Source organism: Lonchura striata, chromosome 2, assembly GCF_046129695.1.
Source record: "Lonchura striata isolate bLonStr1 chromosome 2, bLonStr1.mat, whole genome shotgun sequence".
Lineage (NCBI taxonomy): Eukaryota > Metazoa > Chordata > Aves > Passeriformes > Estrildidae > Lonchura > Lonchura striata.
The window spans coordinates 38,957,291-38,972,360 of NC_134604.1; positions in this window are offsets into that span (position 1 = coordinate 38,957,291).

The following is a 15,070-nucleotide window of genomic DNA, read 5'->3' on the forward strand; positions in this document are numbered from 1 at the left end:
CCATCTACCTAGCATACTGCTTGGCCCAGTTTCAAGTAAATATCATACCCTGCACCTGTGACACATTTTTTTGTCTAAAAGTGACACAATTAGAGATAATGGAGGAAAATATACTTTATATATATACATTTATATATCTATATAAAATCTATATTATGCAGAATGAAAGCTACCTGAAGCTGGAAGCAGAATGCCATAAATATGTGGAATAAGCACAGTGACAGAGACAGCAAAATCATCACTGAAAAGAGAGGTGTGTGCATCAGGGTTTTGCAGTGCTTGTCAGGGAGGGAAGAGGGAGTTTGGCCCAATATTGATACAAGTTTGGCCCAATATTGAGAGTACAAAACCATAAGCCCAGCCTTATCTGTCAAGAGAAATTGGTGTAGAAGAATTCTCTGTTTTCCAGGTGCTTAGCAACATAATGTTATGGAATTTTCATGCAGATTTTCCACAGCTGAGATTTCCAGAAAATAAAAAATCTGAACATGTTTGGAAACAATGAGTTATTTGCTAAGTCCTAAGTGTGATGGACTGGTTAGTAAATGGAATCCCTGTTCTGCTCACATATGGGTGTGTGCCAATCTTCTTGCTACTTCTGTCTTCTTTCCAGTATTCCTTAATTAGAAAAATAATTTACACAATTGCACATTTTGGGTCGACAAAAACCAAAAAATCCCCAAAGCATCCAGTTCTGCAGAGGGAGCTCCACTGATTTTGGACTAATGTTTAAGATTTTTTGAATTTTCTGAAAGAAATTTCCCTTATTATCTCTGTATACAGGACACATACCAAGCAGATGACATTTACAGCACTTGTCAACATTTTAAGACTCTTATTCAGGAAAAGTAAATTAGAAACTGCATTTTGTTTTACTGAAATATGCAGTAGGAAACCTTTCCAAATTACCTTTGGAAGATGCAGGTCCCTGTAAACACAGAGCTTTCTTTGGGACCACTGTGTTCTAGGATGATTACTTGGCTTGTTCATCTTGTTCCTGTATTTGGCCAAACAATTAGCTTGGCAACGTGCCATAGCTAAACTTTTCCTTGGGAAACTACTGTTGCCTAATTGAATGTGCAATGAAAATATATGAAATTTTAAACTTTAACAAGAAAGAGGGTTAATGATTTTCTATGTTGCATTTTTAAAAAGTATCTCCTTGGCCTTGGTGTACAATGATATACACTAATTGACTAAGTTGCTAAGTGAGCAAGATTTGAAAAAAAAAATACAAATATAAACCTTGATGATTGCAGTGCAGGGGAGAATTTAGAGAGGAGAAGCATACATTAGGTTCATCATCCTCACATGAAAAGACATCACAGGACATATACAATTTCAGCAATGTTATTAATAATAATTGAGTAAATGTGTCTTGAGAAAATGAAACTAAAACTTAAATTGATTTGCTTATCCATTTTTTCACTTTCATGGCAACACTTATGGCTGCCCAGTAACTAGTGGAATCAAAGGGTTAATGCCCAGTTTTCAGGGATGTCCTCTTCACTGCAGATATGGAGATGACATTTAGATCTTAAAACATCCCTTGGGAATCCTCAGTATAGAACTATTAAATCTCATGCAGTTCACTTTTCTGACCACTGAATCATCTTCCCTATCTCCTCTTTACACACATGCCAGGAATTTGTCATCATGCTAAGCAGACAGGTATGTTTTGTAATATACATCCTTTGTCTCCTCTGTGAAAATACAGTATTTGAACCCAACTTTCTAGAAATAAATGGTCAGTGAATTAGCCACTAATTTTGTCTCTTCTGTAATGATATACACATTTTCTGCATGCAGTATGGGAAGTCATGAATATAGTTAGCATAGTTCAAAACAACATCAATAAATAATCATGTCTAAGGTGACAGATTAAGTATAGATATCTGCACTGCCCATAAGAGAAAATGGTAGCCAAGTGACATACATTGCACCCTTCCGTGTGGTTGAGGATTTTTGTTTGTTTGTTTGCCCTGAAATCACATTTAAAATATTTTTCCTATTTAATAAGCATTCTACTATAGTTCAGGTTTACATGGCAAATTGATTTGATGAGGTGTAAATAAATCATTATGTATATCATCATGTATAATTATGTGCATGCTATGTAAGGCAACAAGAATTTACTGGAGACTCTTGGACTTTCATGAGCTTGAGTGTCTCTTGATAACTTCTGCAGTGGTAGCTGAATTGGAGCCTTGCTGCAAAAAAAAAAAAAAAAAAAGAAAAGGGGATAGAGCAAAAAGGGAAGCAGCAAAGTGGAGAAAATGCACAGCAAAAGCAAGATGCTGGTGAAAGAACAGGGAAGTCAGCATTATGTGCACTGGCACCAAGCGGCTCAGCAGCGTGTCTCACCCACTGAAACCAGAGGGCTTCAGCACCTCGGGATGCCACCCCAAGCTGCAGTGGCAGCTACAGCCCTGGATCTTCCATGGGCAAAACCCACAGTGTCAGGTATCCTACAAAAAGGACCTTCAGGCTCAAAGAGTGGGTAAAAAAATCACAAAATCACTTCTTGCAGCTGCCACAGTACAGAACAATGTCTCATGTCCATTATTTTTTGTCCATTTTTGTTTGTCCTCTATAAGTGAGCTGGGTCCCTGCCCCAAGGACAGCCTGAGGATGCTCAAGACGATGCAGATTTTCCAGGACACCACCTCAGCTAATCACAGTGAAAAAAACAAAGGTGCAGCCCAGACTTCCATGAAGACAGCAGTAGAATTACCCATCTGGCAATTGCTCCAGTTATTTACTTCAAAAGAGGAAAATCTCTGAGAATGCACAAGTCAGATCTGAGAAGTTTCTTGAAAGGGTGAAGATAATATCATTACTAATGAGATATAAAACCAATACAGTTAAATGTATAGCTGCTGCTTTTAAAAAAAAAAATATTATTTCCTTTTTATTATTTCCTTGTTTTCAATTTTAGATACAGCTAAATTATTTTTATTATGCATTAATTTATTTGAAATTTAATAATAAATTATCAGAGGAATATTTATTGGACTTTACATAAGGTTATCATAACACCGTAAGATTTCCTATCCAATGACAACTAAAAATACTGTGATTATCACTTTGCTATAGTATAGTACCATTTAATTTGAAAGCTGGAATTACCTAGGAGAAATGACTGCAACTTGAAGACATCAATAAACTCCCAGAACCAAAATATAAGATACTAGAGGCCAATGAAATAATGATGTTCAAACTTTTCCTATTACTGACTGGGACAATGATGATGATGAGGGCTGTGCTGGCCATTGCACAATGCCTTCATCAGGAAGAAAGTTGTCCACAAGGACAGCTAAAATTTTATGGACCATGAGTTTAAATTAGCACACTCAATTCACTCAATCCCACTGATCTACATAATTTAAGAATCCCAGTTCAGGTTTAGCTGATGTCTTCAGATGAAATCATTATAAATTTTGGCAGCAGTGGCAATCTGAGGCAGAATAAAAAAAGGTAAAATTCAAAGGTGCAGAGAGGTTGTTTTGGAGCATGTGCAATCCCTAATCTGGGATGGGAGGGTGTGCAACATTTTGTTTTAAGGTAATGGGAGGCTGGACAAGGCTAGCAAAGTCTTGACTGCAAGCATTGGATGATAAGAATATTCCCCATACCAGAAAAAATGTTTTAAAAGTTTATTAAAAACTACCAAGAAACTGCTTTGTCTGGACTGTGCTCAGCACATTTCTAAAATGTTAGATGTTTTTGGGGAAAGAAGGTTCTTTCTTGTTTTCCTGCTTTTCCTTTGAGGAAAGTTCTTCTTCTTTCTAATCTTCATGGCAAGGATGTCCTTTATTTGTTTTTTATTCAGTTTTCTTCTTTGTCATATTCTTCTCTCAGCAAAATATGACATTTTGAAATTTTCTGGGCTGGAGAAGTAAAACTGCTTTTTGCCAGTGATGCTTTATCCAAAGAAATTTATCAGCTTTTTGACAAACAACAAAATTATTGAGCACTATCCAGGACAAACTATATTCCCCAACAGAGGTAAACCAAACCTGTAAGATTAAATAATTTGGTATCTTGCTTTTGTTGAGGATGTCACCTGTATGCTTTCTGTGGCTTCCTGATGAATGCACAGAAACACAGACAAGGAGGCAGAAAACAACTTTAAAGTTCATGTTGTGATAATATGAATGGGAGTGGTTCACCAGAACAGTGCTCTCATTGTGAGGGATTTTGCACTCTAAGGCACAGGATGACTTCCAAGAAGGATTTTCTTTCCTATCTTGTATACATTATACCTGGGATATTTGTTATGTATTGTGTGAGATATAGGGAAAAATCGAGAATGCAAACTTTCCCATTGGAGATAGTAGAAATTTTGACTGGAGCTTAGACTCTGGCCAGAGGATTTAAAGGTTGATATTTATCTAGGGGTCAGAAAATTTGGATTCAACTCCTCAGTGGACTATTGATTTCTGGACAGATGTTAGTATGTCACTTAACAGTTAATTTTTAAGGCAGTTGGTTCCCAGTAGGTTTAAATAGCCCTGCCACTTCCTTCAGGTCCCAAAGAGAGAATTTATAATCTTGGAAAATGCAGCCATTAATCTCTGCCCTCCATTGCTGTAAATTTCTCAACTCTTCTGATTCCCACACTTTAAGTAGCCCATCTCTTCAAATTATAGTTTAGGGTTTTTTGGGGTTTTTTTTGTATTGGACCTTATTAGGATGCAAGAACAGTATTAAACATTTTTCCAGCACTTGACTCTATCAGGCCCAGGCTTTGTGCTATTAGGCCTAAAAGCAATAAAAATGGAAAATAATGACATTGTTTGCATTGAATTTTATTGAGGTCAGCGAACACAGCAGGTGTCACATGCTTCAAGTGTAGAAGTGAGTGAGTGTAAATACTAAAAAATGAAGATGTAATACCCAAAATAGAGTCCTGCAGCAAAATCAGAGGTGAGAACAAAGACAATCCAAAGAACTTTCCCAGCCACTAATCAAACGGACATACACATATCTGTGTCTGTGTGGGTGTACTGGGTTTGCATGGCAGCTTTTGGTAGCAGAGGATCTACAGAGGTGGTTTCTGTGAGAATCTGCCAGAAGCTTCCCCCATGTCCAACAGAGCCAATGCCAGCTGGCTCCAAGAGTGACTTGCCACTGAGCAGGCTGAGCAATGCTGGTGATAAAATGCCAAAGAAAAAATTAATAAATGCTGAACAGCAGCCAGAGGAGAGGAGTGAGAATATGGGACAGGAACAGTCCCACAGACACAAAGGGCAGGGCAGAGGATGGGCAGGAAGTGCTCCACGTGCTGGAGCTGAGATTTCCTCCTGTAGCCCCTGGTGCAGCCCATGGTGAGGCAGCTGTGCCCTGCAGCCCATGGAGGTCCATGATGGAGCAGAGATCCACCTGCAGCCCCTGTAGGATCCCATGCCAGAGCAGCTGGGTGCCTGAAGGAGGCTGTGACTCCATGGGAAGTTCACACTGAAGCAGGGACCCACACTGGAGCTGTTTGTGAAGAACTGTGTCACATGGGAAAGACTCAAGTTGGAGAAGTGTGTGGAGGACTGCCTTCCATGAGATAGACCCCACATTGGAGCAGGGGATGGGTGTGAGGAATCCTGTTCCTGAAGAGAGAGGAGTGGCAGAGACATCATAATGATGAAGAAGAGTGTGATGAACTGGCTGCAGCCCCCGTTCCCCATCTCCCTGTGCCACGCTGGGAGAGTGTAGAGAAATCAGGAGTGAAGTTGAGCCTGGGAAGAGCAGAGAGGTAGAGGGAAGGTTTTTAAAGCTCTTTTTTTTCCATTATCCTTCTCTTTTACTAACACGCAATAAATTAAACTCCCATAAATTTAAATAAATTCCCATGTCCAGCCTATTTTCGATGTGATGCTAATTGAGGAGTCATCTTCCTGTCCAGTGATTCTGATATTTTTAACAGTGATTCTATGAATGGACAGGATTTTAGAAGATGGGATCCAGTCATAGGGCAGGGATTGTAACCCATAGTAGCCAGCCAAGTACTTAACCATCTACTAAGACTGCCGCTGCTTTGGGAGTGCTGATGCTTTGTTCAACAATTTACACCTATGTTCTGATCATGGGAGGGTCAAGGTTGGGTGGACTATGATCAGATAGTTCAGCTGATAGTAATTGTCCTTCCTACTCCATGTGCACCCCTCTGCACTCTTCTATCAGCCCATCAGCCACTCAGCTCTTCACATACTCACAACACCAGTGTAAAGTGCCCTTTCCTTTGACTACATCCTTTAAATGCTATTGCTGTATAAATGTCACCAGTTCCAGTGCTACCCACAATACTACCCACTGCAGAGACTCATGCTGTTTTTTTACTCTGTGGCTCTTTTCATTTTTTCTGCTCTCCTTCTGGCTTTGGACCAATTCCTTCTTTAAAATTCCTTTTGAAAGGTTCAGCTTGAGAACACTTCAAGTACTGACAGTGGTTTCATACTTTCATAAGTACTGCTGCAGAGCACAGGAACTCACCAACTTCCCTTGATGAAATGCCTCGTAGGTTTTTTTTTAATGACTCAAGGAAAAAACTGTCTTGGCTCCTTTTCTCTCTCCTCAATGATTCAGCCACACAAATATGTAGCAAGATGTGTGAAAAGCCATTCTGTAAACAAAATTATTTAAGCAAAATGAGTCCTATTGCATTGGTTTTGTATAAGTCCTGTGTCAATTCTATGGGGCAGGTTGAATTTAACCCTGGACTAAGTTTGCATAAATGAAGACAATTCTTATTCCAGTACATGAACTTCCATTCTTCCAGACTGCTACCCCTGAATGTGCAACATGGTCTGGCACACAGCATGTATCACCAACAGAAAATCTTTCCAAGAAAGATGGACAGGAGCTGGAGGGAGGCAAGCATCTGTTCAAACTATTCAAGGATTAAATTGATTGTCTCTAAATTAATTGGGCCAGAGAAAGGCGATAACAGGTTGGCAACTGAACACTGCTCAGAGGGATGTAAATTTCATAAAAAGGGTTGGAGTACAGTGCAAGATAATTTGTAACAGTGAAGCACTCTATTCCACTGGGCTACAGAACTGAAAAGCTGAAGAAAAAGTCTGCAAACTTAATGCAGGGAATTCTTGGTAGCTCAGAAAGGTTGATAATAAAATAAAGGATCCAGCACCTCTTTCTGGTAAAAAAAATACATGGATTCTTACAACCTTCCCCCTAAAAAAATCCTTATTACCAAATATTGCCAGTATGGGTCTAAGTCAGAGCTGTATGAGGAAGGGTGGGAAGGATTTTGGATGTATTTTTGACATCTCTTTTCAGAGGATGATTGATTCATGTCTGGTGACATACCCAGTATGACTCATCTGTAATGAGCAAAAACCATTCTATGATAATTTCCTCTAAGTTTTTCCTTCTTTTTTCCCTTTAAGTAGCCAATACAAAATCAAAGCAAAGGCACCACCTCCCTGTTGCAGAGTGTATTCAGGCTGGTAATTCTTGTTCCACTCCAAGAGGAAGATCTCTCCTGTTTCAAATTCCCATGTATAAAATTTAAAACTAGCCCCAGCATCTGGCTGACAGACTGCAATGTCATCTCCTCCAGGAGAAGGAGTTTCTCCTGGTAAAGAGGAGTGTGGTGGGTTGGCCCTGACTGTACACCAGCTGCCCACCAAGGCCACTCTGTCACTGCCCTCCTCAGCTGGACAGGGGAGAGAAAATGGAGTGAAAGGTTCATGAACAGAGATAAGGACAGAAAAAAACAAATCTTGAAAACACCTTTCCCCCATCTCTTCCTCCTTGCCATGCTTAACTTTAATCCCTATTCTCTACCTCCTCCCTGACAGCAGTGCAGGGGACTGTAAATGGGTGCTCCGGTCAGTTCATCACAAGTTGTTTCTGCCACTGGTTCCTCCTCAGGGGAGGAAATCCTTCACCTGCTCCACCCCTCCACGTGGCTCCCTTCATGGGCTGCAGTCCTTCAGGAACAGGCTGCTCCAGCAGGGATCCCCCATGGGATCACAAATCCTGCCAGCAAACCTGCTGAGTGTGAGCTCCTCTCTCCCAGGTCCCAAAGGTCCTGCCAGGAGCCTGCTCCAGTGTGGGCTTCCCATTGAGTCACAGCCACCTTTGGGCATCCCCCTGCTCTGGAATGGGATCCTCTGCAGGCGGATCTCTGCTCAAACATGGACCTCCACGGGCTGCAGGGCACAGCTGCCTCACCATGGGCTGCACCAGGGGCTGCAGGGGAATCCCAGCTCCGGTGCCTGGAGCACCTCCTGCCCATCCTCTGCCCTGCCCTTGGTGCCTGCAGGGCTGTTCCTGTCATACATTCTCACTCCTCTCCTTTGGCTGTTTCTGGCTCTTTCCACAATCTGACCACAATCACTTCTGCACAATGTGCTTTCCCCTCTTCTTGAATACAACATGCCAGAGGCACTGCCACTGTTCCTGTTGGGTTTGTCCTTGGCCAGCAGTGGATCTCTCTTGGAGCCTGCTGACATTGGCTCTGTTGCACATGGGGGAAGCTTCCAGCAGCTTCTCAGAAAAGCCACCCCTGTAGATCCCCTGCTACCAAAATCTTGCCAGGTAAACCCCCTACAAGGGACTAATGCGAGAAAACTGACTTGGAATAATTCAAAGTTTCAGGAATGGAGACAGAGTCTGTTTCTGGAAGCTGTTCCTCTCTCAAGAGGTAGGTTAGAGTACCAGAATATTTGGCATGAGTCAATGGCCTCTACACTGGATGGCTAGAGAAGCTTGCCCTGCTGACTGTTCATTAACAGTAAAGGAGGGGCCTTTCATCAGTGATTGCAGATTTTTTGCTAGAGGGAGAAGCAATTAAAGTTCTTTAAAATTGCCTATTCCTGAAGTATTTCTCATTATAAAGGACTGCAGAGGGAATTACAAATCTCTTTATTTTTTAACTATGTGAATACAAAATGAAACAATTCCTTAATGTATTAATGTGATACTTGCAAATAAATGTGAGATAAGTTTTGGGACAAAACCAATGTTGTTTGAAAATCTGTGGCACTCTAATGAGCAGATTAATAAAAAATAAAAAAGTAATTTGGTTCAAATACCAGAGCTAGGCCAACATGATTTTCATTCCTATTTCTTTTTCATTCTCCCACCTTCCAGGGAATAGTTTATCCATTATAAAATGGGGATTTGCCAGGACCAGTTGTTACTAAGTAAAAATCCCTCATGTCTTGTTATGTTTTACTCACTAAGATATTACATAGAAAGTTGGCAGTGCAAATACTGCCCTCACCTTCCTGAAAGGGGGGAGATGGTATACGATCCATAATTAAAAGGTTGGTAGTTGCTTAGACCTAGAGACATTACAGGAGACATTCAGTCTTCCTGAAATACATTGATACATTCAATACACCAGATGATCAGGGTGTAAGTGGATTGCAAGCACATTTTTCTTCTCTGCATTGTCTGTCCCTCAGCTCTGTAAATTCACCCCAGGGACAGAGATGCTCAGTGGTAGGAAACACTGCAGATCAGTTTCTGAAACTCTGATAGAGGTTTCAAAGCTTCTTTTCTACCATGGTAGGGAGCTATTCAATGTAAGAGAGCATGGGCTAAACGACTTTCATTTTAGGGTAGTATAGACTGATTTTGCTTTAAATCTTCTCTGTTCTCTAGGTAAGAACACTGCTTCCCACCTGTGCCTAGGCACAGTCTGGCTCTAAGAATGATCCAGGTTCATCAGTTCCTGTTGAATTTAGCAGTAGCTGCTGGGGCACAACTCTGGCACCAGCCACATTTAAATTCAGTTTTAGGAGGAAACTGCAAATAGCAGCAGCATACCTTCAGCTGGCTATTCAAAAATCAGTGAAAAATCACTACTGATTACATGAGAAGATATTTTTAAAAGGTTTGCTAATCGCCCCCTGTTCCTGAAACTTGGATCACTGCAGGTCCCCTCACTGATGCCACTTTACCACCAGCCAGCAGCTGTTGACAGACATGAGCTGCTGAAGACAAGCTGAAAATACCATTTGATTTTTCACAGTACAGTACTCCCCAGCCAGATTGTTTCACTTACGTCTTCAACAGTCTTCACTACCTGTCTGTGCTTTCTCTGTTTGAAGTCAGGTAATAAATTATTAATGTAACTTCAGATGCAAAATGCAGTGCCCACCCAACACGGTTTGACAGAGACTCTGGACACACTTTGATGGTTGCCTCAAGTTATGCCTAAGGGTTTTGTCCACCCTCAGAAAAGCAAAGTGATAGGGATAGCTAACCTAGGAAAATTGCAAGTCAGCAGCACACAGGGCCATTAAAACACAGAGCAAAGCAGAGCTAGCCCTGTGCTGTGCTGGAGTTAGCAAGCCCTTGTTCTCATCCACATATCAGTTTATCATCCTCATAAGTCAGAGTTTTAGTAACACAGGCTTGCACAATACCAGCTTCATAGTCAGCGTGGACCAACTGGGGGAGTCTGCTTGAAGCCTCTGGCTTGCTGATATTCTTTGGAAATGGCAAAGAGGTTTTGAACCTACTGTTGTCAGAAATCCATCTTCCTCTAGCAGCTCTATCTCCAAATTTACAAGAAAGAGCAAAAGAAAGTCAACAACTTGATCTCACTAAAGAATTACAGAAAAGCAGAAATGGAAGAAACTCCCTTTTCCTCAACATCTGCCAATGTGAACTGTGTCTCTCCTAAATGTTACCCAAAGTCTCCTATGAAGTACCAGTGGTCCTCTAAAGACAAGTCAGTGAAACAGAGCTTTGCACTTAATGGAAAAGCCATTTTGACTGAACAAGTAATTTCCATTAAAAAAAATCTATTACAGAAATTGATTGCAATGCTCATATTGGGCATATGAGAAGAAAAGAGACAGAAAATGTAAGCCATTCATCATTTCTTTACAGATGCATGTCCCCAAAGGCTTAATTGTGTTTTGATTATATGCAGTAGTAGCTCATTTACACTTGCCCTGGCAGAAGGCTTTGGTGACTAAGAATGCTTTAACAAAATGTCACACAGAGCTTTTCCTTCGAACCATGCCAGGGCCTGCTGAAGTCAGGGTGATGAAGTTCACCTTACCTATATTTAGATTTCCAGCCAGATTTCTTTCATATCATGATTCCTTGAGCCTATTTTGGTCATCTGCTCTAGTTCAAGATGCATGGGTCCAACAGGCAGGACCCATTCCTGTTTGTGGCATACAGAAGCACTGTCCTGTGACCAGCTAGGTGTGGTCAAACATGCTCCACTCTTAGTCTTTGCATTGGCTCAGTGGGTTCTGGCTGAGAAGTCAGCAATGAATTCTGGTGAGGTTAAACAGTTTTGGATACTTCAGTACTGAAAGTACACATTGCATTGCACCCTTGAAATGAAAGCAGTGTCCTGTAGCCAAGCCACAAGCCCTTCTGCTGGAAGACATTTCCTCTTTGTTATAATCCCTGCAATAGGATAAAATACACTGCTACATGTTATATTTTTCCTGAGCTTTCACTTTTCTTTTGGTTTGTTTTTTTTTTCCTTATTTCACTTCACTTCCTCATCATCTTTCTCTGTTTTCCTCTACATTTTTCAGTCTTATCTTCCTGAATTCTGTTTTTCCTTTTTACTGCTTTTATATAGTGTTATTATTTATTGGATTTTATCAACAAATTATCTCTTCAGTACTCTTCTTACACTTATACTTTCCAAAAACTTTGGAAGAGAAAATAAGTCTGCAAAACACCTATTTAATGTGTTAATACATTGCATTTCTAAACAGTGTAATACATGAATGGAAAAACAAGATAAAAAAAAATTTATATTCCAACTATTTTCACCTAAATGCTAAATCTTTCCAAGGACTACACAGATTTATGGGATAATAAATTATTTTCCTGTATCACTTCCATCACTTAACTTTTATTTCCTTAGTCATGTTCGCACTTTCCTCAATTATTTTTGTAATACAGCTCAGCTCAGTCACTCAAAGCTCTTAGAAATCACGCCCACCTTGTTTAGTCTCTATCCTGCATAAGGAACAGGAATTCAACTGAAGAAGCAGCCTCAAAAATTTTATTTCAATCTTCAGAACCATGCATATCAGCCCTAAATACAACCAATACAAGTCCATCTGGCATGTTAATTGTTCCTTACCTCTTATCTATGATTGCAAACCAGCTGCAAGACCATAACATTTGGAAATATGTTTCATCTCCAGTGGGGTTAAAAGCAATGCTTAGGTTTCTGTATGCAGTATAGAATGCAGGACAAGATTGCTCCTGGCTAATTAAAGCTAAGGACTGGGACATTAGGATGCTGAGGAGCTCTCCACATCCTACACTGTAGAAGACCCCTAAGCTAATTTCAGGAAGTCGTGCGAACAAGTCAGCAGAACTCTTCTGCTTCTGGGAGAAATGCATACACTGGGTTTTTCCATGAAGATACAGGAGCTCACTCAGTGCCAGCTCAGCACTCTCTAACCAGCCCTTTAGCTCTTTCCTTTGCACTAATGTGAAGATAGGCTGAGAGAGCTGGAGCTGCTCAGCCTGGAGATGAGAAAGCTCTGGGGAGACATTCTAGGAGCCTTCCAGTCAGTACCCAAAGGTTCCTACAACAAAGCTGGAGAGGGACTTTTTACAAGGGTGTGTAGTGATGTACAAGGGTGAATGGCTTTTAACTGGAAGATGTAAGGTTATATTAGATTAGATGTGAGGAAGAAATTCTTTACCAGGAGAGCAGTGAGTCATAGGAATAGGTTACCCAGAGAAGCTGTGAATACCCCAGCTCTGGAATTCTTCAAGGACTCAAGGACAAGATGGACAGGGTTTGGACCAACCTGTGGAAGGTGTCCCTGTTCATGGCAGGGGGTTGTAACTAGATGATCTTTAAGGTCCCTTCCAGCCCTAGAAATTCTACAATTTTATATGTAGCAGAAGTAGTGTTGTGGCACAGCGGTGGTTTCATACATCCCTTAATCAGTCTGGCAGCCACAACCTGGCTTCTTCTGAAAACTTTCCAGGACAATAAATAAAAGAGTTTTTGCTTACAATCCCTGCTGCTGTACTTTGAAAGGAGTATCTGGAACTTCCAGCAGTAGATGGCCCTTCCACATCTCCAGAGTTACTTTGCAGACCTTTGATCTTTCTGAAGTTGCTTCAAAAAGCCAGCTGAGTCTGAATCAGAAAAAAATTTAAGACTCGTGAAGAAGTTTAACCCCTCCTAATAACCCAATCTTATGACATTGACAATCCTCCTGTTGTTTTTATATTCAATAACAAGGTAGAAATCTTTTGCAATCCAACTTCATTATTGCCTCCAAGGCTTTTCTAGCTAGGAGTATCATAACCATTTTCCAAGTGCTGCAAAGGACCTTAATTAGAAGTGTGTGGAGCTACTCTTCTCTCCCATGGCTGCAATTTGTGTTCTTGAGTGCTGGTGTAACTGGTATTGTTCCACAAAACCATTGCTGACTTTTCTCAAAGACTTCTGCATCCCACTGGATTAGTTCTCTATTCCAGAGAGGAAACATTGAGCTGTTTTTGAAGATAGTCATCTTCAAGTCAGTGAAAACAGCCTAAAATATGCATACCTGCAGCACCTGTTTACCTCCCTTGCTTGCCAAATAAACAAGTGGTGGAAGACTTCTGGAGGGTTTGCAGGAATAGCTTAGTACAATGGCAAGGCAGTAACAGGGATTGGCAACTGTTGACTTGCTCTTCTGATTTGACTGTCCTTCCACATTGTTGTCTCAGCACAAAGGTCATGGAATCACAAATTTAAATGTACTTAATTATTATTTTTTACAGAGAGTAATTAAGTGTTCCATTCTGACTCATCATAAGGCCTTCAGACCAAGGTATGTACATCTGTATCACTCAAAGCATTTGGCTGTTGCATAAAAAGCTTTGCAGTGTGAACTGTGTATACTTTCCAGCTTTCCCAGTCTCCCATCAGCATGGGTTAAAAGGTAAACTTCAGGTGGATAGTGCTCCCCTCAGAGCTGCTGAAGGACACAAATTCATCCAGTCGAGCAAAAGTAGATCATTTACATAAACTGTCTACTCTCTTTCAGGACTGAGGGTCCAGAAATTCCTACAGATGTTTATCACTTTGGGACAGTGCAAAGGGAAATTCCTTTTGTCTAACTTTGTGCATATTACCAGTTGTCCACCCTGAAGGGAGAGAAGTGGTCACCTCCACAGCTGGGCTTACCCACAGGTTTCATGATTTGCTTTGACAACATTGACAACAAAGGGCAACCACTGATTTATTTTTATATGTCTGCCATTATATGAAGTGAAAATAGCTCATGAGTGACTTGCATTTCCTTTGCCACAACTACCACATTGCCAGCCTTCGTTGAACACACCTCAAATGTCTTTTCCTTGTGATCATCCCAGTCTTCTGCACCTCCTTGTTCCATGGAACATCCTTTTAGGTTCCATGTTCCTCAGAACATGTCCTGAGCTGTGGAGAAAGCTGACAATATACATGCTGTGTCAGCTGGTAGGTTTCCCCACACTGCTTCTACTACACGGGCAATATCACTTAAGAGCAGGAACGATGTTTACCTTGAAAAGGGTGGCCACATGCAATCTACTTTTACTAATGGTGGACCAAAGGAAAGGGCATATCTGAGATCCTGAGCAAGGATTAATGTCTGATCTGTATCTTTTTCCATTTTTTTACAAACTGAACATTACATTTCACAAGGGAAAAATCAGGATGCACTGATCAGAGAACTGTTAACACCAGAGACTTATTAATAGTAACTACAGTACAAAAGCAGCTGTTTCCAGCTTTTATACAGCATTACATTTGCTTGATGCAGATAAAGAGAAATTACTCATGAGGCAATGGAAAGAAAGGTGTAGGAGGGTGAATCATGTTGGAAGAATAGGAAAAAATGAAAGTGGGGGCAAAAATTTTTAAGCATGCTGTGTCATCCCCAGTAAAAGGTAATTTGCTATATCAGTGGAATGCTATTAACTCCTGCTTAGTTGGGCATAATGCATGGTGGAGGAGGGAATATTTCAGTCAAATTGAATGACAGTAATTTTGGGGGAAAGAGAATGACTCTCTTTACTTTTTTTTTTTTCTAGAAGGAAACTCATTGGCATCTTCACATCTAAT